Raw genomic sequence first — 25628 nt, forward strand, 5'->3', positions numbered from 1 at the left:
TAACATATGGGAGAATTCTGACTTGGGAAAGAAATTAAGGATTGTTAAGGGCAAACTGAAAATGAGTGCTATACATTATGCTGTGATCACCTGAGTTAATACGGTTTTTGGAGCAAAACAGGAGGAAAAAACTAGCACTACCTCTGAACATAAGTAATAGTGAGAATGGAATGCTGTGTGGAGGCGTGGTATACACATTTAAAAAAAAAATGTTGAAAAACCGGAAAGTGTATGGCAAAAGTCATTGAAACAATAATAGAAAGAATGTTAAAATTCGAAGGCATAAATAGCTTTATGTTTAATGTATCAACAGGAAAACTGATGGACATTTAACATGGAGAACACATGAAACTCCAAAGAAGAATATGTTTCTTATTAAAAAGCAGAGGAAAATTCAGGTGTGAAAGTTGAAGCCAGACAAGTTCAAATTATGAAAGATGTATCCAGCAATAAGGGCAATTAATCATGATAATCAAACTGCTGAGGAAAAAAAGGTGGATTCTTTGCCTGTTGTTAATCCAGAAAGGAAGGTAACAGTTGGCCAAATGGAAGTTATTTGGCCCAAACACATGCGAAGATTCAGCAACTTTAAAACCTAGAAACTGTTCAGGAAAGAAAATTGTCAGAAAAGACTGCTGGAACAGAAATAAGGATTTCTGTAGTCAGTATTCATACCCTTCGGCTGTACTACATTTCACAACACTAAAGACTGCTAAACCATCAGAAAAATAAGTATCTGACTCCTTCTGATCATGCCTTAAAGAATTATTGGTTTACTGCCATTATTGTTCTGAATACCTAACTCTATTTCAGTGCTATAACCCTTCTCCCCCCACCAAGTGAAGAGATTCATTAATAAACACATGTTGTTTTGTAAATAATGGATTTTACCATCTACTAGCATTTCTGAAATATTTTCTTTTCTATCAAACAAAGTTGCATTTCAAATAATTTCTGAAGGGAAGAGAGATTGAAATTAAAGAAGATTTACACTGAAAAGACTTTTTAGTATTTATGGCTTATAGTTTTCTTTCTCAGTATCTTTCCATATTTCTACAGTTAGAAAATTCAGTGTGGCCATATCCAATTAAAAAATAGATTTGGATTAAGAATTTTCTTTGAACCCAGTAAATAAATTAGTCCAGTAAACTGTCCACCACTATTTTTTCCAGCACTGCAGAAAACAGGCAATGAAAATAACATCTTCAGCGTAGCCTTTAAATACTCCCTTCCTGAAGCAGAGCTGAAATAGCATGATTGATAACTCAGCCTATTCTGGGTGCCTTCATTTAGACTATATTACTCAGTGTATCATGCTGGTTTGATTCAACATATTGGTAATATAAGCTTCTGACACTAAAAATAAGTTTCAAAAAGAGGTGTTTATTACAAATTGCACAGAATAGCTCTGCTTCCAAAAGTGTACAGTCAGTCAGGAATAGTTGGTTTGTATATTACATCCCCTGCAAACACAGCCTGACAGAAGGAGAGAAGCAGACCTCTTCTTCCATTTCTTTTCACCTCTTAAAGGAGTGAAGAAACAGGTCTACAAAAGGAGAGGAGAATAATTTGCATTGAACTTTACAGAACATACCCTCAACCACATTCCATAATAATAAAACTACAATTATACTTAATGTATATCCTATTTTCTATTCATATATATAGATATATATATAGGATGTGCTTATGGAAGGCTCCTGTTTAATTCATAACATTCCTGAACAGACTCTGAAAGTTCTGTACTTAGCAATCATAATAATTTCAAAGGCATTGCAATACATTCTGTAATTACAGCAATCTTGTATATAGAGGCAGTCTATATTACTCATGGTTTCATTCTGCTAGACCAGTTTTTCATTCGACATTGAAGCAACTGAAAATTCACTGACTCACAGAACTGTTCCATCTTTGAAGAGCTGCAGACTTGTTTATATAAATATGATTCTAGGAACAGCAAGTCTGCCTGCAGTTCCTGTAGAACTGCTCTGACATGCCATGTTGTCAAAACCACAACCATCATATATACTGTAGACTCAGTTTAACCCCTTTCAGATGAGAGATTTATACCTTCACTTCTGCACTCCCCGAAATGCACACTGGATCCTTTCCGTTGAGCTTCAGAGCAAAAGAATAACAAAGCATGACTCATAGCCTTGGAAGAAAAAACCATGACCGTGCCTTGGAGAAAAAGATATTGGGTATACCTACAAGATCTGAGCTGACACCAAGCAAGAGAACATTGGCATGGATAAACAGTAAGACTTTATATCAGTTGCCATTACCACAGCTTTTGTTTGTATAATATGTGATATGGAGCTGTCGGTGGGTAACTGTTTGCAGCAGGTATAAACAGTCCTGATGCATTTTGCATTCCAAACTCAAAAGTTTAGCATCTCATGTTGTCAGCAGTTGTTCACAGCAGAGCTGCTCACCCTCCTGAGGGAAGCGAGCTGCAGCCTTCCCCAGGCACTCCTGCCACACACCTGGGTGTGCATACCTGGGCCTTAACATGCAACTGAGTTTTTGCCAGTGACACAGTTGGCTGCACGCATATACTTCACAATCTTGTGAACTGATACATGATGTCTCAAGTGCTCTCAGGGACCATGCTGTCAGTTGCTTAACAAGTCACAAAAGCTGTGGCCCCAAGTTCAACGTCCTTTTAGGAGGGAAGGTGACACAGGGAAGCCAGTGGACAGCTGGTCACAGGTTGCTCCCCTGCTGGAAATCCTGCTACAGCATTTCCTCTAGGACACAACAACAAGGAGAGAAATTTCTCCTCTATCTCTAGACAGAACAACCAGGTTCTGTTACACTGCATTTCACAAAACCCTTCTCCAGTCCAAATTAGGAAAAATTAATTATTTGTCTACGTCATATGCCATACAAACATGGGATAGTCCATGGGCTGGGCAGCAGGTGGGCTGATAAGGGCATTGTGGGTGTTCTGTAGTCTGATATTATTATGTACAAAGCTGAAACCCCCAGCTACAATGATGCCAGTGAGGACAGCTACCTGGCAAGGAGTATGTAACCCTGCCGTTACCCCATACCTGGCTTCCCTAACTCCAGAGGTGCACTCCACACTTCCATCTGTGCAGACTCTGATAGCTGAGATTGCATGTCTACTGCAGACTCTGCTTTCAAAACCCTAAATTTGCCACATTACTTTGAAATGTCATTACAGATTTGCTAGGTTTTTCTACAGCATTAGTATCATTTTCTTTGAAGGTCCTTTATAACCACAGTTGTCAGCTGTTCAGCTATCACTTTTATTACATCATGATGTTATGGGCCATTAGCACAAGTTGTCTTTATCACCTCATTTGCACATTTTAAAGTTCATGATGTATTATACCTCTTTAGCACAATGCAACCATTTTTACTGTGTTCAACTAAGAGCTGCCCTTAAGGCCAAAAACCTATTAATCACAGCTTTTTCCTCCATTGCAATGTTTTGCTTAAAATATGTCTTTATTAAATATTTCAGCATATAGTTCCTGTCTGCATATGTGGCTTGTTAGTAAAGCAATGATTAATAAAAACATACCTCCTCTAAGAAAAATATTGCAAACAGCCTTGAAAATTCACTTCTATATTCATTTAAAAAAAAAAAAAAAAAGTGTCACCAAAACTGTAAAATCCAGATGGGCAAGTAATTCCTGCTCATCTGTGTACACCTCAGGTATCTATAGATATCTATGAATTCTTCTCTGGAGTGTTATTCCTAAAAAGTTTCTCTGGAAAGGAAATCAGCGAAGCACTAATTCGAAGTTGGTACTTCCCATATTAGCATAAATCTCACTATAGATAGATTGATACTTCATGTACTAAAAACTAACCATTTTCTGTTTTCATCTGTACAAGCTCCATTCTTTAGGATATCATATGGTAGGTACCTTACCCACTGTATATAAGTTCGATTTGTAATGCAGTGTATATATATCAAGTTAATTTCGCAAAATCAATATATAAAACTAGATGCTCCCAAAACAGTAATTTGTAAACTGGCAAGCTGTAGTTCTACATAACATATCTGAAGATGAGACTGATAGAAAAGTCACTTGAATAGGATGAGCATAAGCTACTTAGTATTATATACTAACAACATGAATTAGACTGACTCTTCATGTATTCATCTAGATGTATGTACACTTGTATAATGCGTATATGTTCATAGGTGTGTTTGTTCTTGTGTCCAGGTCACTGTTCTCTTTGCCTCCCTTTACTCTTTCTACCCCAGTCATGACCTTTTCCAGTATTTCCACAGTCCCATACCTTGATTTACAGCAAAAGCTTGTCTTTCATCCTTCTGCTAGACTACTAATATATGTCTTTGCCTTCATAAATTTAAGGCATTTTATATAAAACTTCTATATAACTTAAATATATAAGGCATCTATATTATAACTTAATTGTTATTGTCCCTTTTCCGGTATAACAATAGCTGTATCTAATGATAAACACAATCAGGAAAAACATATAGTACAGTACAGACTTCATGTGCACAAACCATCATAGAAGTTTGGAACAAGTCACTTCTCAAATAGATTTTCATTTTATGTTGTACTTGATCCAAAGAAGGTTCTAATACTGTAGAACACAATAGAACCTAAAGAGCTGCATTATTTTTTACCTCTATAATTTTTTTCATTTTAAAACCTGATATTAACACTCAGGTTCTTCCTCTATCCCAGGAAGTATTACCAACGATGGCATTTGTTCACATTGTCGAGAACAGGCATTTGCATGAGATTTCCATACTTGTAAGAGCCAAACTACCACCCTGGTTTTGAACATCACATCCTTGTTTGCTTGCTCCTGGTTGGAACAAAGATGTAGATTGAAAGATGGAACTACAGAATATTTGAAATAATGTAAGTAATTTCAGCCGGGTGTTTGAGCATATCACTGTTCCCTGTCTTCCAAAAAAGACAAACAGAGATCTGAAGACTGAACTTCATTATCTTCAAAATCCATTCGCTAATTTTGACCTGCACTCAAATTTTATTTGTAGAGTTTATGAGATTAAGGTTAAAAAAAATTTATTTTTAAAAGTGTAGGTGACATTTATATGCCAAAGTATTTTTATGTATTAGACCACAGTTCACTAAATGAGATTTCCCTTAACCAAACATTACAGTTCCAGAGCAAACATTGCTATATGAATTATTAGCCACAACACGTGAAGCAGAAAAAAAGATGACAAAGGTCTACTTTTGTTCAGTTTTGCAAACCAACCATTTCTAGCTATTAAAAAAATCCAATGAATCAATGTACTCTTATATGATAACATGAACTAGAGAAAACAGAAATTCAGTTTGCATGCGTACTACAATCTGAGTAAAACAAGCAAGGGCAATAATGAGAAATAATTTAACTTTCATTCAAAAGTTCACTGGCATACTGCACAGTAAGAAAGAATTGCAAAAAAATTTGAAAGTCAATACATTACTTTAGAAGTTACTTTTAGATATTAGACATTGTATTAGAAAGTCAGAGGTCAGACTAAATTCATATTGACAGGTGAGTTCTGTCAGCTGCCAACTCCATCACTCACATGTTATTTTGCGGTTTATCTCATCACCCATATCATCTCAAAGAGTTAAAGTTTATGTTGCAGTATAAAGTAGATTCATGAGCAAGGGGACAAGAGGGGCAGGACATGCGGTATTTTATTTATGTTTTTTAAAATCAGACTAAGGTTTGTGTCCTTACCTGCAAGCCTCTGTTTATGTAGTTATTTCAGGAACTCCTGTTGTGACAAAATCATATCTAAATGTCTTTATATTTTTTTTTTTTTTTCTGTTTTGTATTTTAACCTCCTGCTGTTTTGACAGTTTCTTTTCAACTTTTTAGTTTCATGCTACCTATGTTCTACACTACTTGGGATCAACATCCCAGTTCATATTTAAATGCTCATTCAAGAATGCCATTGGATGTGAAGTGCAGAAGGAAAACCAAAATACAGCAGTACCAATAAGTTTAGAGACATTAATACATTCTAAGCTCTCATACAGCAAATAATACAGACAGCATCTGGGGCACTGTTGAAATCACAACAGCCTTCCTGACCTGAAGCACTGCTTTCTTTGGCCTGTTCTCTGACCCTGTAAAAGGGTCCATTTTTGAAATCTTTATTCAGTCAGGATTTCTTGCTTAACTACTCATTAATCCTGCATAAGTACCATAACTATACATATCTTCCTGGGGACTTATTGTTAACAAGAGGGATATACACCAGTATAGACTGTCTGCTAATATTTACTCCTTTTTTATTCTTTCTTAAACACCAGTAAAATGCAATAGCTGAAAGGCTAAACAGAAGCAAGTAGTGTACCATGCAGATGTTTTTCAGTAGCAGAAAAAGATCTTTCTTTCTGAATAGAATCATAATGGTCCCATAAATAAAAACAGGAAAGAAAAAAAAAACAAACCCACAACCACTCGATTTTAAAATCGAGTGATGTTTCTAGGAGGCTTAAGGCAAAATAATATAGCTCTTTTATATCAAAAAATAAGAAACTGCGACAATAGCCTGGCTTGCTACCTCTCCAGATTGCCCTGCAGCCTCAGCTGTAACCTGCAGCAGTAACACTCTGATATAAACTAAACTGCTGTCCTTTGATAGTAAGTATATACAAGATACTCTGCATGGGCTAGAGCACCATGGAAGCAAAGGTGACACTCACTTTTTGCAGAAAATCTGTAAAGGAAATAGTAATAGCAGGCAACCTGGAAACCGGGCCAGACATTGTTCAGAAAGCTCCCTTCTGATAAGGATAAAAACCCAGCTATCAGCTGTCTCAATCTGCAGATAAAGAACCCTAGGAGCTGATGTTGGGGAGAGATTAGGATTTCACAGGGAGAAGGAAAAGAGATCACAATCGCATAGAAAAGTAGCTTTAACTGCTCTACCTTGACCCTCACTAACTCAGGGACACACTGCCTGCAGGCAGGAGTCTGCAGGGAGCAGGGAGGAAACGGCTGGAAGTTCTTTCCTGCAAGTACAAGTCCCAGAAGTAATAATATGTGATGTTGGTCCTCAGTCTTGTAACCCAGCTGCGAAGACCAGGTAAGAATTTTTGTGTTCCTCATATTTCCGTGTTTATGAATGCTGTCTTAAAAAGAAAAAAAATATATATATATATAAATAAATATACTTTTTAAAAAATAATAATTATTTTTTTAATTAATGGAAGAAACAGAAATACAGGCTGAGCAAGAGGCCACAGCGTGTCAGAATGGAGCATTCGCTGCAGTGCACCTTGTTACTGCATAAAAGAATTATACAAGTGATAAAAGCGACAGGGTATATCACAAAGAAAGGAAAAGGAGAAAAGAGCCATCTATGCAAATATTTTCCGTTCATTAACTTAATGTTTGATCACATAAAGCACATTAAAAGATGCCAAGTTGTTTCTTTCCAAGTAAAAATACACAGACAAATCTGTTTGTTTAGATTAACAGAAGATTGACTAACGTAGTTTTGACAAAACTTCTCATATGTACATTCAAATGCATGCAAAACCAGCATCACGCTGGTCTGTTTGCTGTAAATCTTTAAGGAGAAAACGTATGACTTTGCATAACTGGTAAATTTTGTGCACAGCATGCCTTCAAAAATGCATGATCTCTTAAAAGTCTCAGCTGTCTTCCTTTGAAATGCACTCCTATCGAATGAAAGATGATGATATGACACCATAACACATGGTAAACACACCAAAGAAAGTAAAAACAACCCCCCAAACGGGCAGTGTTTGGCTTCACGCGGACATGAATAAGGCATGCTTTCATGCAGTTGCCCCTTATCTTCATAATTTATGTTCAAGTAGTTTACAGCAATTAAGAGTCAAGCGAAACCAAAAACAAGAAACGTGCCTGTGTGCAGCTTAAATTCAAAGCAATAATGAGGATGGCTCTTTCTATGAGCATCATAATGAGCAGTAATCAAATAATCAAGACCGACTAATTGACAGTTTTGGTGTCTTTGGTGAAAGACTTCTGTAACGCATACTGGAACTAGAACACTACATTGTAATGTTAATTAGGTAAATAACAGTTGTTCGGCAAAGTTCTCCGGTAGGCTTTAATGAAACAAAGAAGGGAACAGATCGCTATGGCTTCTCTTAGGCACAGCATCATTCTAAAAAATGGGACCACTTCTGTAAGTATGATTAACCAAATTAACTACCATTTGTTTTGGACAAGATCAGGGGCAAGGAAACTAAAGTGCTACAGGTTTTTTTTTAATTTTATAGATATATTCATATTCCAGTTTTAAGCTCTATATTACAAATCCAGATTACTAAAGGTTTTAAGTCTTCTCCCTTTCTCATCCCTTCCATGCCTTGCCTTAGAGCTTTTTCCAAAATGCCTGTACCTCTACAAGATCTATAAGCTCTGATGACATGATGTGACATGAGTATTGTTTTTTAAATAACTAAGCATCGTGGGGGGAAGAAGTGGAAATTCATTTACCCTGGTTAAAAAAAATGTTACTAGAAAATTATCTTTGTTGTTTCTGTGGCTGTTACTTTAACATCAGATTCAGAGAAGGTAAAACATATCAAGTACGATAAATCAACAGTTACTGACTGCTGTTCACGGTTTTGGAAAAATTCTAGAACAAAAGTAGATTTCTACTCATGTACTGTACACAAGTTACTGTAAGCCCTAGAAAGAAATACAAAGAGATTGTGATGTTAATGGGAAGTAAAGAAAAAGGTCCAACAAAGTCAACTCAAACTCCTGGGGCTTCCTCACGTAAGAGTAGTTGCTCTCCTGGCAGCAAACCCAGCAACATCCATTATGTAATCGATTTTATTGCAACAATGATGTTGTGCTCAGGCTACACAGGAGTGCACAGAATATCTCCATGTGTCATGCTTAACTAATATAATGGATCCGAATTTTGGAAATTTGTTGGACGCAGATTAAATACAGCATGTAAAACTCATTTTGGCTGTACTTTATATTTAGAGTGCTTTGGGGGAAATTAAGCAACCTATAGTCAAAAAAGGGTTTTTACTTTCTAATTGACAAGTAATTTTGAACCTGTTAAATACCTGAAAAGGAAAGAAATTTTTGGAGAAGTGAATGTTCTGTCAAGATGTATGCGGTCTGAAACTAGATCACTGTTTTGTGATACAGGAAATCTTGCACTTTTTGAGAACTTGTAGATCACTTTCAACTGCAAAGAGATCATAAAAAACAGAGGAAAACTATTTCCTGTGCTCATTTTCATGCTGAGTATAAGAATCACCCCTGGAAATTTCAAGGAGCAATGCATGGTAAACTGCAACCACATGAAGAATGTTTTTTCAAGGCCATATAGCCTAACCAGCTGTGGAAGCAAAAAAGCGTGTGAGACGTGAGGATAAGCCTGCTGCCAATAGTAAGTTCTTATTTTACAGTATGCTTTTTAAGTATCATTTTCAAGTATTTTAAAGATACTAAAGTATCTTAAGATATACTCATTTTTAAAGAAATTCTTACGGTTTGTTTCCTCATTTTTTTAATTAATACTATCAAATCTGTATTTTCTCTCATATATTTTAAAAATGTTATCTCCCTCTCACAAAAGAAATCCAAAGAAAATTTAGCCTTAGATGTTTATCCATCTGGAAAAACTTCATTTCCAATGGTAAACATCAAGGTCTTACACACCACTTTACATGGATAGAAAAAAAAAATGCCTGCATATATATAAAAATGTATTTATATCTTTATGTGACCATGCAGGCACAAGTAAATAGGTCTCCTACAGGACAATATCTTAATTTGTGCAGTAGATAGTGTTTTTGCTTGAATGGGTACAATTTACATAGCTGCAATACTTTCTACAACCTAAGTGTTTCACTGTGACCTGCTTATTCCTACTCTTCACAATCACAAAATAGCCACTGGATGAAGGAGAGTGAAACTGTCTTTGTATCAAATTTTGAAAATGTACAAGCTAAAAGGTGGGGGGCAGGAGAGACTTGGGAGTGAGAGAAAAGGAATAATCTCAAAACAAACAGTATAAGCCCCTTGAGGCTGATCCTCAGACCCAATTAGGTTTATAAAGTTACACTGATCTGCTCCACTTGCAGAACTGGTTCAAGTCTGTGTGTTCAACAATGCAAGAGAAACATATTGAACCTTGTTCCTAGCTGAGCCTTGATTCTAATTGTACCTTATTTCTAGTTAAATATACAGTGAAGAACATGCATCACCCTCCTGTCAGTAGAATGCTTCTGGATACTTCTCCCAGTATGGTGGAGAATTACCCAGATCTCATTTCTTAGTCTTAGTGGTGGTGATCTTTTAAGTCTTCCAATCCCACAATAATATTCACATATACTTGCTCCTCCATTCTGTCTCACAGCTCTAGCTGCAAATCCAAGCCTGCACACACAATCATCTTCAGTGGTTTCTCAGCACTTAGTTCTTTTGATGAGTCAGAGATCATTGTGCTGGGTGGTATCCTGCTTCCAGGTTGAACATTATGAAATTACAGCATATTTCAAGCATAGAAAAGGCATCCTGGGATTGCCATCATTATAAATGTAGCTATCAAGCATGACTAGAAATACATGTACACTGTCAGCATCTTCACCACTTTGGTTTCTAGACTAGTACAAGTTGTAGGTACATATAACAGTAACTAAAGTGCTAGTGGCTGGTCTATACCAATGTTCTTATAAATGCTGTTCTGAGCAGAGCTGCATTGGTGAGGGAAATAGGAAAAGTGAAATAAATTCAGCTTGGGATAAAGAATACGTCTAGTACCCCTAAAATAATTTTTCACTCTGAGTTTATCATGCGTTTTACAAGTTTTCTCTCTAACTTCTCTGCCAGGCAACTCTCAGGTCCAAGCCCTAGGAAACTTCAACCAACAGGTAAGTCAGAGAGAGATTTGACCTCACTTTACTTCAGTGCAGGTTAATGATTCAGCTCTGAGGATGTAAGCGTAGGAGTTGACAGCCCTGTAGTGCATGCACTGACGCTTCCCTCCAGCTCAGCTACATTATCCCGTTTCCTCTTTCTCCCCTTCTTTATTAGAAACACCTTACACTGGCTTGATTTTTACATCCTGGGCTATTCAGCTGTATTTCTACAGATCCAGCAATTCAACAGAAAGGCTTAACCTACTAAGCCTTACTACTGACATGCTGCCTGCTACCTGCACCACTCAAAAAAAAAAAGGGGGGGGTACATGAAGGTTCTGGAGCATCTGGTACATTAATATCAGCAGGACTCCTGACTTTGGAGAGGCATCAGGATGCAGCAGTTCCACCACAAAAATTTCAAGAAACAGCAGGTAGTTATCGGAGGATGCCCCAAGAAAAAAAAAAAAAACACCACCACCCCAAAGTTTTTGAGAACATACATGGAAAAGCTATGGTGCATAAATTCAAAGAAATATGACATGGATTTACTAAGAGGAGTTTCACCCTTTCCCTTTCTCACTGGCTACATTTAGGTGAGAAAGGAGAGGCAGTGGAGAAATAGCAGCTCCAAGAACAAGTGAAGGCAAAGATGTGGGGCTGGCACCCACACCTACTCTCCTGACAGATTCATGGCTCAGAATTTTTGAAGGATTAAATGACAGGAAGAAAAATCAGAAAGTGTTAGTTACTGCAGCAAGGGAAGAAACAGATAGGTACATTAGGAGTTAAATCATAACATAAACCAAATCCTGCACCTGTTATAATCTCATTTTGCTGTTGAAATTAAAACCTGAAGAACTATGGTTTTCAGCTCTTGCCTCCCAGACATTCAAGACAGAATTGAAGCTGGGAGAAAAACTAAGCATAGAAAGAGCAGACAATTCTGTTTGGCAGCACCATGTGCAACAACTAGCACAAACAGAGCAGAATGTATAAAACACATGTTTATGTATGTTTTCATCATGTGCACTTGCTGACATCAACACCAGCACTAAGGAATTTTAAGAAAAAAACAATGTATTAAGGCCCGATCATCTACGTCACTATTCAGATCAGGAATTTTTCAAATCTTCTCAGGATTGCAGGTCTGAAAAACTACCAAGTGTTGATAGGACATGACAGAACGATTCATCTGTGGTTCCATCTATGCTTTCATTACTCACAAGACTTCTTAGAGCTTAGTCTTTGTATATATCATCAGAAAATACAGAACGCTTCAAAAGAAATGCCTGGAAAGCCTCTTTCCTCTTCCAGTCTGGACCTTGCAGAATGTGACACTTCAGTCACGTTCTAGTGCAATTGGTGTCTCAGGTACTGCTAAGATCATTTATAGCTACCACAAGGTCCCTGCCCTGCTGCCAGATTAGCTGTTCCTCATTTCTGTTTATCACTTCTTATCCTGTTCTGTGGTTAAACTGGTTACAGCAGCTTCTGAGCAAAGAATCTGAGCCTATACCTCAAGTAAATAAAGAGCTAGCATTTCCTTTTTGCTGGGACTCGGTAACGTCAGGGGGAAAAAATTCTCCTCCACCTCCAGACACAATAATAAAGTACTGCTTTTCACAAAACTCTGCCCCAGTCCAAACAAGGCATGTCCACAGGAGCGTGTGTCAGCAAAAGGAACAAGAATCCTTTAAGAAACGAGAAATGGCTGGAGGCAAGCTGCTGCAGGAGCTACAAAGAGAACTGCCAACAAGTCAAACCAGCTTCTAGAGTAGCACAACAGCCAGGGCTGGTCTGCCGCTGAGCGGGTGCTGGTGGAGGTTATAGCAAACTACATTCCCCATTATCTCAGTAAGGAGAGGGGGAGGAGGAAAGGCAGTGCTGATAACAGCTGAGGAAACAGCAAGCCAGGGAAACACTAAGGCAGCTGCTTGGCAGCAAACAGGCAGCAGCAGAAAGTACTCATCACGACGAAATAGAATTGCATGTACACAGAGTTATTCTATTGTATTGCACTTCCAATTCACTTTCTCCCTTAATCAGAATTAATTTTTAAGGTCCTAAGAGAAATCCACCTTCCACACGGCTGCTCTTGCAGTAATAAGGATTAAATCAATCCTTTCTTCCTTCAGCACCCCACGGGGAGCAAACATATGGCTTCTGAGAGAGTTTGACCCATTTCCCATCTGCCAGTGACCAAAGTGGAGGTGGTGAAGTGAAGCATTGTCACCCTTCTACGAGAAGATGGAAAGAAACCTTCTAAAATTGGGATGAAATGAGTCATCAAGCAAAGATTTTTAAATGAAGGAAAGCTTTTTAGCATGCCAGAACTCATTATGTAACATGTACGTGTATGCATATGTATGTGTACATGCATACATTAGGGTTCCAGACAAATCTTCTATCAGTCATGCTATGATAATGCGAACTCTTCCACAGTGAATTTTCAACTGAAATTATTAGTCAGTTTTCAGGATTCCCTTTTGTCATTACTTTAGCTGTTTGTAGACACCAGGTAAAGCTACATGTGAGATGGACACTGTTGATCATCCCTACCGCAGAGCAGGATGCAGTGAAGGGCTTCTCAAGTTTGTGAATCCGATTTCTCCAAAAGTAGCCACGTTCCATTAGTAAGCCCAGCTGACAGATAAATTTATTGCCTCAGGTAAAGTACTCCACTAATGGAGCCTTACTGCTTTAGTGGCCTGAGCTCTCTGTATCAATGCATTATATGATGCAAAGCTATTGAGCTCATTTACTGTTATCTCAGGGTTTCTGTAGTGCATTTTATTATAGAATTGCCAGTGCTAGACTTGTCCTGGCACTCTTGCAAAGAGACTTAATATATGCATTCCTGTTTTTAGGCACTGTGGGGCATTATTGTAACCACTTTTTCATACCCTGATAGTCACTGATGTGCATCTTTTATAAATGTGCTAAAACACCAGCATATTTTTAGTCCAATATAGATCTTCCAAGCTCTAACCAGCCAAAGCTTGTATATGGGCCTATTCAGAGTTGCCAGCATCTCTGTTCTGCAGGAATCAAGCTCAACATCTGTACAATTTAGGAACAAACTATTAAAGGACCTTTCCTGCTCATGCAATCTCCAGCTTTCCTAAAGGTTTTCACCCTTTATAAAATCTTCATAAAAAGCAATGCACCTAAATTTGCATAGTTCCATTGACAGTCATAAGAGTTATCAGGTGCTAGATGACTTACTGATTTAGACTGCTAGCTCAATTGTCAATGCTTTTCATTCTAGACTGTAATTTATTTTGTTCCAGTCTTCATTCATTCATTGAGCAACACCCATCACTTCTTACATTATGGAATTAAACCAAGGGCACTTTTAAATGAAAGTCAATGGCTGTGAAAATGAAAATAAAGCATTTAGCTTTATGTTAACTTCCAATCATTCAAAAGTTTTGTCTGCTACTCAGATTTTAGTGAAATTGAAGTTCAGTGAACACCAGTATCTCACCTAAGCCTCAAGTGCATAAAATGAGAAACACACCTTCTTAATGCTCAGTAGCCAGCACAATGTTTCCTAAGGTAACTAGTTTCATAGATTTAAGAAAGTTATGATGTAGTGAATCTAACAGAAGCAATAGGTATCAGCAGGCACCAAGACTGTAATGGTGCTTTCTGTTATTTAATTTTCCATTTGGGTCAGGTCAGAAACACCACAAGAATGTGTTCCCATAGTACTTCAGAACTTCCAAGAGCAGAAAGAAGTAAACAGAGAGCATAGCAGGACAAAAATTCACATCAAAAATTGTTTTGAGGCCCAAACAAGCATTTAGACTAATCCACATATTAGCCACAGGAATGCTTCTTTTCCCTTTTGGGAAGACTGAATAGCTTGAGAAGACCAAATAGCTTGAAAAGGCCAATACCTTTCGCTATACATTAAAGCTGCAGACTTCAGAGCTATCTATTCTTAGCTGAACTTCAATTTTTCTTTTTCTCTTTGCTTTTAATTCTGTTACTACATATAATACATTTTTTTCTTTAGGAAACTGACAATGACAGAGACTGAAATGGGTACCAGCTTTACTACTACCTTTATTTTTACTATTACTACTTCATTTAGTTTTATATCTGAAAATGTTTTATTCTGTAAACTTTATACTGCTAGAACCAGAGACGATTCTGAACTAATGTGATTAAGGAGATTTTTTTTTCTGAAATATTAGAAAACGTGTGTGAAAGGGATTGTAAATACATGGTCAATGTTACACAGTTTCTGCTACATTTAGGTTATTACTATCTCATCAACCATTAACATCTGACTTGCCACAATTTTTTATTTTTTCGGCGCTGATCAGAAATTTCTGTCATGGAAGTCAGAAAATATCACTTGAATTGCAAATTCTTCTCCCTCATTCTTTAAAAATCTTTGTAAATTTTTAACTGTAAGTCAGTGTATTGGGAAACAAGACTGTTCAAAAAACAGCTCCAAAATATTATATTAGCTTTGTACCTACATTTTTCAGAATCAAGTAGATAAAGTTTCAGAACCATTCAAAATATCTTTTAGAATCCGTTTCTAAAAGGTTTTAAAATTTTGAAACAAGGAAAAGCTTTACAACAAAATAAATTATTCTTTTTTTCATTTTACTACTACTTTGATCAACAATTTTTATGATGCTTTACAATGCAATCATTCTTAGGGATTTCATATATATGTGTGAAGGTAAATATCTTTTCAAAAGCTTTAAGAGTAAACTCACCAAGACAGGAAATTCAACAGAAATACCTGTTTGCACCAATTTCATGAAAAATAAAGAAAGAATCATGAACGACTTCCATCTCTTACTTCCAAAAAAAAATATGAAATCCTATAAAATGCACTAAGATAATTTAGTTATGGTACATACATTTTAATGAACAAGCTGCAATAATCTCATCATAGAAAACTTTAAATTCTAGGAACGAAACTGGCTTTTTCAGCCTCGTTCCAAGCAATTTTTCTTACCTTGGGAGGCATAAGGCACTCTAAATTCTGGCCCACATAAATGCATTAAAAAAAATTTCCTGGGTCTTAACTGGAATCTTTGAATAGTTCTGCGAGTGACCTATAGTACTAGGTCAGTACATGTTCTCTTAGATACTTTTGAAACCATGAGTGGTCTTCAAACTGCTGAAGAAAACATGTTCTTCCCCAGAGAAAATAAAATCGCTTGCCTAATTAAGCATGTCTACAATATTTGCTGAAAAATGTATGCCTAACCTATATGCTCCAGACATAAAAACAACATATGAAATTGTGGCTATGGTTTAGTTTCACACACAGAAAATGTCATTTATGCCAGAATTTTAATTAAAGTCCTCAGCTGCTGTTTTAAGGATGTAGTTTTAGTATGCTTGGATTTATTAAGCAGATCATAATTTGGTATCATGTTCTAATAGTCTAGGTAAACAAATTCTTAATAATGGATGCAAAGTCAGCATTGATTAAATTGAGCTCCATGCCAGAAGGATGTAGCTATTATTTTCAGAAAGTAATACAGCTATTTGTATTGTTTCTTCTTTTGCAGAGGCAAGTAGTCTACTTTTTACATTTAACATTTCAGATATTGCAAAGTCGGTAAAAATACTTCCCCCCACCCCTGCCAGTTTTTCATTTTAAATCACAGCACATATCATTAAAAAAGATTTTTCTATGTGGACTGATGATGAAGTTAATATAGAATAAATCTGTTTCACGATATAGACAGATACACTGATAATTAATTTTAAGATATAAAGGTTCCAGAGAAACATGGATTTTAATTATATTCTCACCTGTTTACTTAAATTTTCATTCATCTATGACAAAGCACTGACATATAGACAGAATTAATGGTGGAGAAGACAGATACAATAACGGCTTCATCAGTTAATTGACTGAGCACTCTAACATTTAGTGGAAGATCCATCGCTGTTAAAAGGATCACATAACATTTCTGACTGCAAAACACCTGTCTAAACAAAAAGGACATCTATAAATGAAATAAGAATAGAGTACTAGGCACCAAATGCAACCAAACTATTTGAGCATGTGAGCCCAATCATTTTAACCATTCCACATCTACCTTTATATTTTAATATAATGTTAATTTTTAAATTAATTTTAATATAGTAAAATTAATATAAATCTGGGTAATGCTAGACACAAGCATCTTTGGGGAGAGGAGTGGCTGGAGAGCAGCTCTGAAGGAAAGGATCTGGGGGTGCTGGTTCGTAGCAGGCTCAACCCGAGCCAGCAGTGTCCCCTGACAGCCAAGAGGGCAAACCACATCCCAGGGTGTATCAATCACAGCCTAATCAGCCAGTTAAAAGAGGTGATTATCCCACTGCATTTAGCATTGGTGTTGCCTCACCTTGAGGTATGCAGTTCTGGGCCCCAGAATTTAAAGAGGATGTTAATGCACCCAGAGGAGGGCAACAAAGCTGGCAAAAGGGCTGGAAGGATGTACTGAGGAGCAGCTAAGGGCTTTGGGTTTGTCTAGTTTGGAGAAAAGGAGGCTGAGGGTGACCTCATTGCTCTCTGCAGCTTTCTGAGGAGGGGAAATAGGGAGGGGGGCACCAATCTCTTCTCCCTTGATATTCAGTGATAAGACACATGGGAATGGTTCCAAGCTGCAGCAGTGGAGGCTTAGACTGGACATTAGGAAGAATTTCTTTACTGAGAGGGTAAAACACTTTAATAGTCTTCCTAGACAGGTGGTCAATGCCCCTCACCTGTCAGTGTTTAAGAGGCATTTGGGCAATGCCCTTAAAACATACTCTAACTTCGGGACTTCCTGAAGTGCTCTGGCAATTGGACTAGATGATCATTGTAGGTTCCTTCCAACGGAACTATCCTATTCTATATCAAATACCAACAAGAAAAAAGGTTGATAAATTATCTTTTATTATTTTTCATATTTCAGAGAACAGAATTTTTTGGATCTCTGCAAGTCAATAATGTCTTCTTTTTAGATGAGAATTATTCAAATCTTAAAGACTACTGCTGGTATTTCAGAAAGTGCACTCCCTATTTAGCAGCTCTCTAAATCACATCATTTCCTTCTTTTCACCCAGAAAATAGGTTTAATTTGTGGTTTCAATATGGTTCTCTGCTAACCTCTGTAACACAGATGGAGACAATATCTTTCTGGGTGGCAATGATACACAGATCAAGCTATTCCTAATTACAGATGGCTCCCTCAATTTATGTTGTCAATGGCTGGCTTCAAAGGTTCCCCCAAAATCATCAAGAGCAGTGGTGGAACTCATATTGCCTTTTTTGACATACAGCTGTGTATTAAGGACTTATTAATTGCAAGCTTATTGCCAAAGGGTAAGTATAGAGCCTAAAAAGCTTTGTAATGGGATATGCAGCATTTCACTGTTAAGCCATTCATCCACATCTGGTCTAGCTTAGCAGTGACCTAAAATCATTAACGTATGAAGGCTCCTTCCTAAGTTATGCAAAATGAACCTCCTTAGTCTAGTTTTTAAACTGAGGAAATATCCACATCACAAAAGACCCATTAAAACATCCTGCAGAGTCTCCAAGGATTTAAAAAATGAGCTCGCTTAGCCAAAGTTAAATTTATTATTATGTTCTTATATTGCTGCTGATTCATTTTCTGCATGCTGTAACCATACTGGGTAATGCCATTACATATATTTTGTTGCATATTGTGCTTTAAACTTCTAGTTGTATTGGGAATAAGTCTAAGAAATAGTGCATCAGACCCATTAGATGGCCACAGAGGGGTTTGCAATGTTCACGTCATTTTGACAGGAGCTGAATAGGACTAAGGGCCTGTGGAGTCTTTAAGCAGCAGTTAACTTCTGGCCCACTAGTATCAGCTGTTACCTCATTCTCCCTCAGCTTGTTACAGCCCACAGCAAACCCATTCAGCCTGGAGCAATCCAATTCCTCCCCTCTTTGCTTGAGGTAGCTCTTACGAAACTCTTCCCATTCTGTGCCCCTTCACTAATGCTTTCTCCAGACTCCAACCAGCTGGGCTGCTCCTGGCTGCCTCTCTGCATCTCCTTGTGCACCGGGGTACCCTGATACGACAAGCACACCCTGGGCACGTGATTTTCTTCCTCTCAAATCCCTTCCTTATCTGCCCAAGCATCCTAAAAGGATGTTGACTCTCTCATTTAGCATTCCCCACATATGTCTAGCAGCAAGAATCACTTCTTAAAAAAAAAATCTATCTGTCAATAAGTGGTGGTAGGAGTACCTAATAGGGCTGTTACAGGTCATGTAGGAGCTCATGTCACAAATCTTTAATATCCTCTCACATGCCTGCCACGTTCCTTTGCAGGCCTGCTCTCAGACTCACACACTAACACAGTATGTGTTCTGGGGTGGGGAGCAGATACTCAGGACTTCCGTGTGCATCTGTGTGGGACTTCACATGCTAAGACCCTCTTTCTGACATTAGCAACAACAATAACCACAGAAATATAACCCATACCAGAACAGATCACACTACTCTGTTCGGCTTATTTGGTTTTAGGCTCTGCAAAAACAACTTGTACCTACTGTGGATTTCTTCAAAAACAGGTTGAATTACATCAGCAGATGGAGTTGTGGATCTTGACCCTAATGTTCTTACTGCCTGTCTACTTTGTCACTATTATCCCTGCTTTGTCATTAAATAGGACTTCATTTCCTGCAGCTATCATAAATAATTCCTGTAAATTCATGTTTCAAGTTGGCTGTTATGCTGTAGTTCAAAGAAAGCACTACACGAAACTGTTCCCTGCACAACTAAGAATCTTCTGTTCTCAGATTCAGTACTGGGGATTCTTCATTTTCAAATAAGAGCAAAATACACCCAAAACTTTAAGATGATAATATCAAGCAGTCTAGCCTTCTGCACCTAAAAATCAATGAATTTTTAAATCTTATTTTCAGGCCATGGATATCTTTCCTGGCCTTTTCAAAAATAAAGCCACACATCTTTAAAGTTCTTGATGCATTCCCGAAAATTTTGCCTTCTTTACCCTTTAAAAGCTATATATATCAAAGGATAGCAAGGACAAAGCACATCAAATTTGGTAAGATTTTTTTATCACTTCTCAGGAAGGCAAAATACTCATGTTATCTTCTTGAAAAATGAATTTAAAACGCACCTGCGTAATATTACTGGTACTCAGATCTTAATCAGCTTGACAGCACACAAAAAAATGTTTTAGCACTCCACAATACTATAGCAGCACCCTGAGCTTCACAGGCAATACCAGTAACATTTTCAGTATTTAGCAGGAAGCTGAGGAGCAAGATTATTCCCAAATCTTTACAGTTGCATAGTCCTTTTTCAAACCTTTGAATCTCAAATGAGACACATACATTTCAAATGGTTTTGCTGCTTCCAAGAATTCTGCTTGGCTTCATTTAATTCACCACATGACACTTTCCTTGGGGAAATCACAGAACCAGGAAAAAACACCCAACCAAAACCCACACAACATGGGAAGATACTGGGCCTGACGCCTATTAATCACTCCAGTAAGCCTCGAATAAGATCCACAGATTTATATTTCCATTAGACGTGAAACATGAGAAGCCAGGAGCAGCAGTTAGACCTGCACCAAGAACTAAACACCTCCTGAGGCACGTTTCAGCGGCATGCCTGTAATAGGTGCAGCACAGAAATGATTGTGAAAAGAAAAACGTGCTAAGGTAGTTTCAAGACTAACCTTGTGCTGACATTTCTGGGCAGTTCCAAGACGTAACTTACAAGCATGCAATATTGTCACAGGTAATGAGCAGACCAAACCCCACTCGCCGCTGCTGTGCTGCAGACCCTGCTCCTCCCAGCCACTGCACCGCTCTCAAGGGAACTCTGACAGCCTTCCCCCTTGTCACTGCAGCAGGAATTATCTTGCTGCAAAGCCTGGGAGCCATTAAAGTGCCATTATGCCTTTTTAGTTCCTTCACTCTTATTTAAAAACAAAAAAACTCATCCGCAGAAGCTCACATTTTATTTGTGTGTTTTTTTAAATCAAGTTTTCCCTGTTGTGTTTCAATATGTTCTAGATTTGTTTCTTGGAGTCAAAGTTAATGTCCCTGGCACATACACTTGATGAGCTAGTCAACTGACTGCTTAGATAGCAGTCTCCCTTCCCACCCCCATACATCTACTCCTCTAATCTCTTTAATCTTAAAGAACAATATTTTTCCTCCCCTTAAAAAAGGATATTATTTGTATTGTATTACCACCCAAAAAGTGTAATAACTGTATGATTAACTACAATGGGGAAACATTATTGGACTTTTTTCTACTCTCAGTACCACAGAGTTACCACTAGATTCATAATTTTTATATCAAATTGCTGGTAATCTGACCTACATCTACATCTTTACCAATCTTCTAAAGGGTCACTGAACAGAATTTTGTTTGTTTTTGAAGTATTGCCTATTTCATCCCACTGGAATCGAACTTTGATTCTGTGATGTCTTAAAAGAGATTGTTTAAATGCTGCAAACTGTAGCAAATAATTTCTGATAGTATAACCAACTCTGAAGTTTTTTGACTACAGACAATGCAACTATTCATAGAGTTTTGGTGTGTAAAATAATCATGTTGCAATAATGTATTCCCTAGTATTTTAGTTCTGTGTAAAGATCTTTCAAGATTACTTGAAACAATTTTCAGAAGGAAATTTGAACCATTTCCAATATACACATTCTACATTCCATTTAATTATTCATTCTCTAGTCTTTGTTGAATGCAGACAATTGAATTTCCATTTTAGCAAATCATATAAACTCATTTATTAAGTTAGATCTAAAATATATGCAATTAAAATTGAAATGCTTGTTTACAATTTTTCTGATCATAGAACTACATAGATCAACAGAAAAAATCTATTTGGCTTTTTAATCATGAGTACATTTCTGTGTGAAGTTTAAGTTGTAGATGTAAAGATGTCTGGGTTTAGTTTTAAGAAAGAAGCCAACTTTTCTTTATGCTGCAGCTAGCAGTAAGATGAGGACACCTTAAACAGAGTCATATGGCATAGACCATATTTTCCTCACCTTCAGTAAAACACTTCAGAAAGCTGGAATGAAGCACAATGCATCCTGGCCCAGGCGATAACCACCTCTAAATATTCAATACATCCAGCATTTTTACTCATAAAAGGATTTAATCTACCAAAACGATTCTTTTCTCAGCTCCCTGCAGTGAGAAGTGAAACACTGGACCTCGTTCCACTAGCCTGTCAGGATATGTTATTTTGCTGATCAAGAATCTTCAAGTACCCAACACTAATCAGCCTAAGACAGGCTAATTATAATCCCTGAGGCCTTCTCCAGTCTAGGAAAATACTGCTTTAAAAAAAAAATATCATCTGAGCCCTGCCAAAGTGGCATTTTTCCTCATTCCAAATGCTATCAGTTTTCACTGTCAGAATGTATAATTTTCAGGTTGGATGTAGAAGGGGGAAATAGCATTTCACAGACTGAAGGTTTGTTGAGGTTCTCTACAACCTCTGTCCTCCCTGTGGTTCTCCCATACCAACAAAAGCACCAGACAAATCAAAGAATGTTTCTCAGAACCCTATTTTATCTTCACACATTTGATTAGGTCATTGCTGTCCAGAGTCTGAACTTACTAAGAATTAGTTAAAAGCATGAGGAACCAATCAGTTTATAAGAATAATACGAAGAACCCCACTAATAATCCATTAACAGTTAACACCCGGTAAGAACACAGAGAAACACACAATTCAATTCATAAGCCATTCAAGAAAGTTCAAGAAAATATGTTATTGGAATTCAGGTGTGTCCAGCACTAATTTTAGCATACTAGATTGTTTTATTTACATCCTTAGATTATTTTTTTTTTAACAATTCAAAGGATGACTATGGGAATCAAAGCTACATGCCAGTATATAGGTCTAAGGAAGGCTAAACTGAAGTGGATTCTAAGTTATATTGGGAGTCAGAAAAAAATACAGGTTAACTGTGGGAGCTTGATAAGGTGCCTTTCTTGCCGTGCCCCTCTTTCCTGAACTATCTGAAATATACATCCTTATGTCACTTGACACAGCTATTCTAATTTCTATAAATAATTAAGTATTTATTAGACTGGAAAAAGAGAGATCTCCGGAACCCAGGGGTCTGCCTAGTACAGAATAGATGCTAGTCTATTATACATATCTTACATCTCATTTTAATGCATATCCCTCAGTCATAAGCTGGTTTGGGTTGTTTGCTCTCTGAACAAAACCTCGGCAAAAAAGTTTCATGAGGATCAACAATAGGTATTTTAATGAATCAGCAATAACTGAGAAAACAGTACTTTGTTGAATAATTCTTATCAAGCTCTAATTGTTGAAAAAAATCCTTGAAGATCATGCAAAATCATGGTGGGTCCCCCTTCTTCACCAAAAAAGATTTCTTCTACAGCAGGATGGCACGCACATGTGGCCTCAAGCTTTACAGACCAGGTGTTGCTGCTCTCTGTATGGCAATCATTTAGATTCAGCCAGTAGAGATGTCTGCTTTGTCTTTTCAAGCTGAGTTGTAGAATTAAGCTTTTATTTTCAGCTAAGCAGGCTCAACAGTTTGACATATGCTACTTATAAATGTAAATTTTGTGTTGCCAAAACCACTAAGTTTTCCATATGTTTGGTAAGTCTTCTACTGTGCAATCCGTTATCCCAGGACAAAAATCCCAAAAGGTAGAATGTAAAAATAAAAAGGAATTAAACTATTTTCAGCATCCAAATTTGTCTTTTATTCAGCAGTGTTCCCTTGCACCATTCTGTCTGGCATCTGCTGCTGTCTTGCCTGTATATATATGTGTGTGTAAAGTTAAATTGATAGTAGTGTCACCTAGCACTTTCACAGAGCACTCTACAAAGGGGATCAATATCATTAATTATGTCCATTCCACAGGTGATGAACAAGAGACAGGGGTTCAGAGATGATGTGCCAGGGCACATTAAGTATCAAAGCCAGAAGTATTTTCTAGGTCTCCTTGATTCAAGTATCACAGGCCACAGCCCAAGGCTACCATTCTTGTAACTTAGCACTTCTCTGACCAGCTCTTATTCTATATCTTACGTTAAAATTTAATCCCATGAAGTCCTTTTACTAGTTTCAGTACATTTTTGTGACAAGCAAATGAGGGAGAATACCTATAATCCTTACCTCAAAGAAATAATAATCTAATACTAGCGTCCTACATAACTCACCATTCAAGCCCTCAACATGCTGACAAACATTTCTCTGTATCGCCCAACGAGAAGAGAGAACAACAAAAATTTAAGGGGGATTTAATTTTCTTGACCAAAGTGACTTTACAAGTTACAAGAAAGAGAAGGGATCACATAGATGGGACCAGCAAATGAAATTGAAGTTCCAATCCAATTTAAAATGACATGATGAAGCTAAACAAAAGGAGTAATTAAGAAGTTTTCTGCATAATTCACTGAAATGCAAAATCAAATCTCTCTTTAAAAAGCTACTGCATTGCAAACAGGTACCAAGCACTTGGAGGGTTAAAATTGTTTTCTTCTGAAAGAGGAATCATCATTGCTGCTGATACACTGTCTGTTCCTACATCATGCATAGAGCATATTTGGACTCCACCTTTTCCAGACAGAAGAAAACCAAAAATCTCCTAATTATTTTTCCAAGGTATCTGTGCATAATGTCACCAAAAACTAAACAAGAGTGTTATTATTAATGACCTAGTAAAATACTAGGATGAAGTTTTGAGAAGGAACAAGACTAGATGACATATTAAGGATCTGTAATATATACCCTGCATATTTTAATAGCTGACCCTTAAAATGGCAACTCACATATCTGCTGTGTCACTGCCTCAGTGACAGACTAGACATGCTGAAATCTGACAGCGGCAGCCTTTTCTAGCTGTAGCTATGGGGTTTGGGTGGGGTTTTTTGTGGCAATCAAAATCTGATGTATTATTCTAACAAAATATGGTACATTTTAGGAAACTAGCAGTGCAGCTTGAAGTACAGGAACAATACATACTTGCTAGTACAGAAGTACCTTGGCCAGGGAATTAGCCTCCTTAGCTGGAAAAGCGGCTTCTAAACATGACTAACACACTTGAGAATTGTAAGCAGCCTAGAGTAGCTACATGCAACAGCTCTGAAAGATGTCTGTATTTGAAAACATTCTCAACAGACCCTAGTTATTCTCTTAATAGCATTCAACTCTGAAGTGCAGTTTTTCATGACAAAAAGTAAGTGTTGAGAAAAGTCTTTCATTAGTTTTGGCATTGTTAAGTAGTATTTTATTTGAGTTTCTCTAACACTTGAATTATCATCTTAAAAACAATCTTATACAGCCCTCAGACTTGACAATATCTGGCTCCTTTTTGGTTTGTATTCACTGTGTGAGTTCCACCAAATATCTGTCAGAAATCTTACATTTACTGAAAGGGTGAAAATGCAGCAAGTCACCTGTTAAACATTATTTCTTGGTGGGCTCAACTACAAGCATCTAAGGTTGTATTTTGTAGTGTAAACCAGGCATTTATCTTTATTTTCTAATTTCCTACCTAATAAGCCTAATATTTCAGTAGGCAGGTAGGTTATTTTCTTAAACGTTTTAAATTATTTTGCAGAAAATTTTTTTATATCAACTCCCTTGGCGGTATTCTGTCACAGAAATCTGTCAAAGGATAAGCATTTACCTAGCCAATAAAGAAAATGCTGTTTTAAAACTTTCAAAACAAATGTGCTTTTTTCAAAAAAAAACCCCAAAAC

At 37.2% G+C, this 25628-nt stretch overlaps 1 protein-coding gene and 1 long non-coding RNA gene across 5 annotated transcripts in view; one reads left to right on the forward strand and one right to left on the reverse strand.

Annotated features, from left to right (window-relative positions):
* Positions 1-25628, reverse strand: part of AKAP6 (A-kinase anchoring protein 6) — a 287326-nt gene that overhangs the window by 254796 nt on the left and 6902 nt on the right. The window lies entirely within an intron of this gene.
* Positions 6666-25628, forward strand: part of LOC130153156 (uncharacterized) — a 58643-nt gene continuing 39680 nt past the window's right edge. For all 3 annotated transcript variants that reach the window (XR_008823245.1, XR_008823244.1, XR_008823243.1), the window contains exons 1-3: positions 6666-7078; positions 9157-9400; positions 10846-10886. This is a non-coding gene — a long non-coding RNA (uncharacterized LOC130153156). The remainder of the gene's footprint in view (positions 7079-9156; positions 9401-10845; positions 10887-25628) is intronic.

Source organism: Falco biarmicus, chromosome 7, assembly GCF_023638135.1.
Source record: "Falco biarmicus isolate bFalBia1 chromosome 7, bFalBia1.pri, whole genome shotgun sequence".
NCBI classification, from domain to species: domain Eukaryota; kingdom Metazoa; phylum Chordata; class Aves; order Falconiformes; family Falconidae; genus Falco; species Falco biarmicus.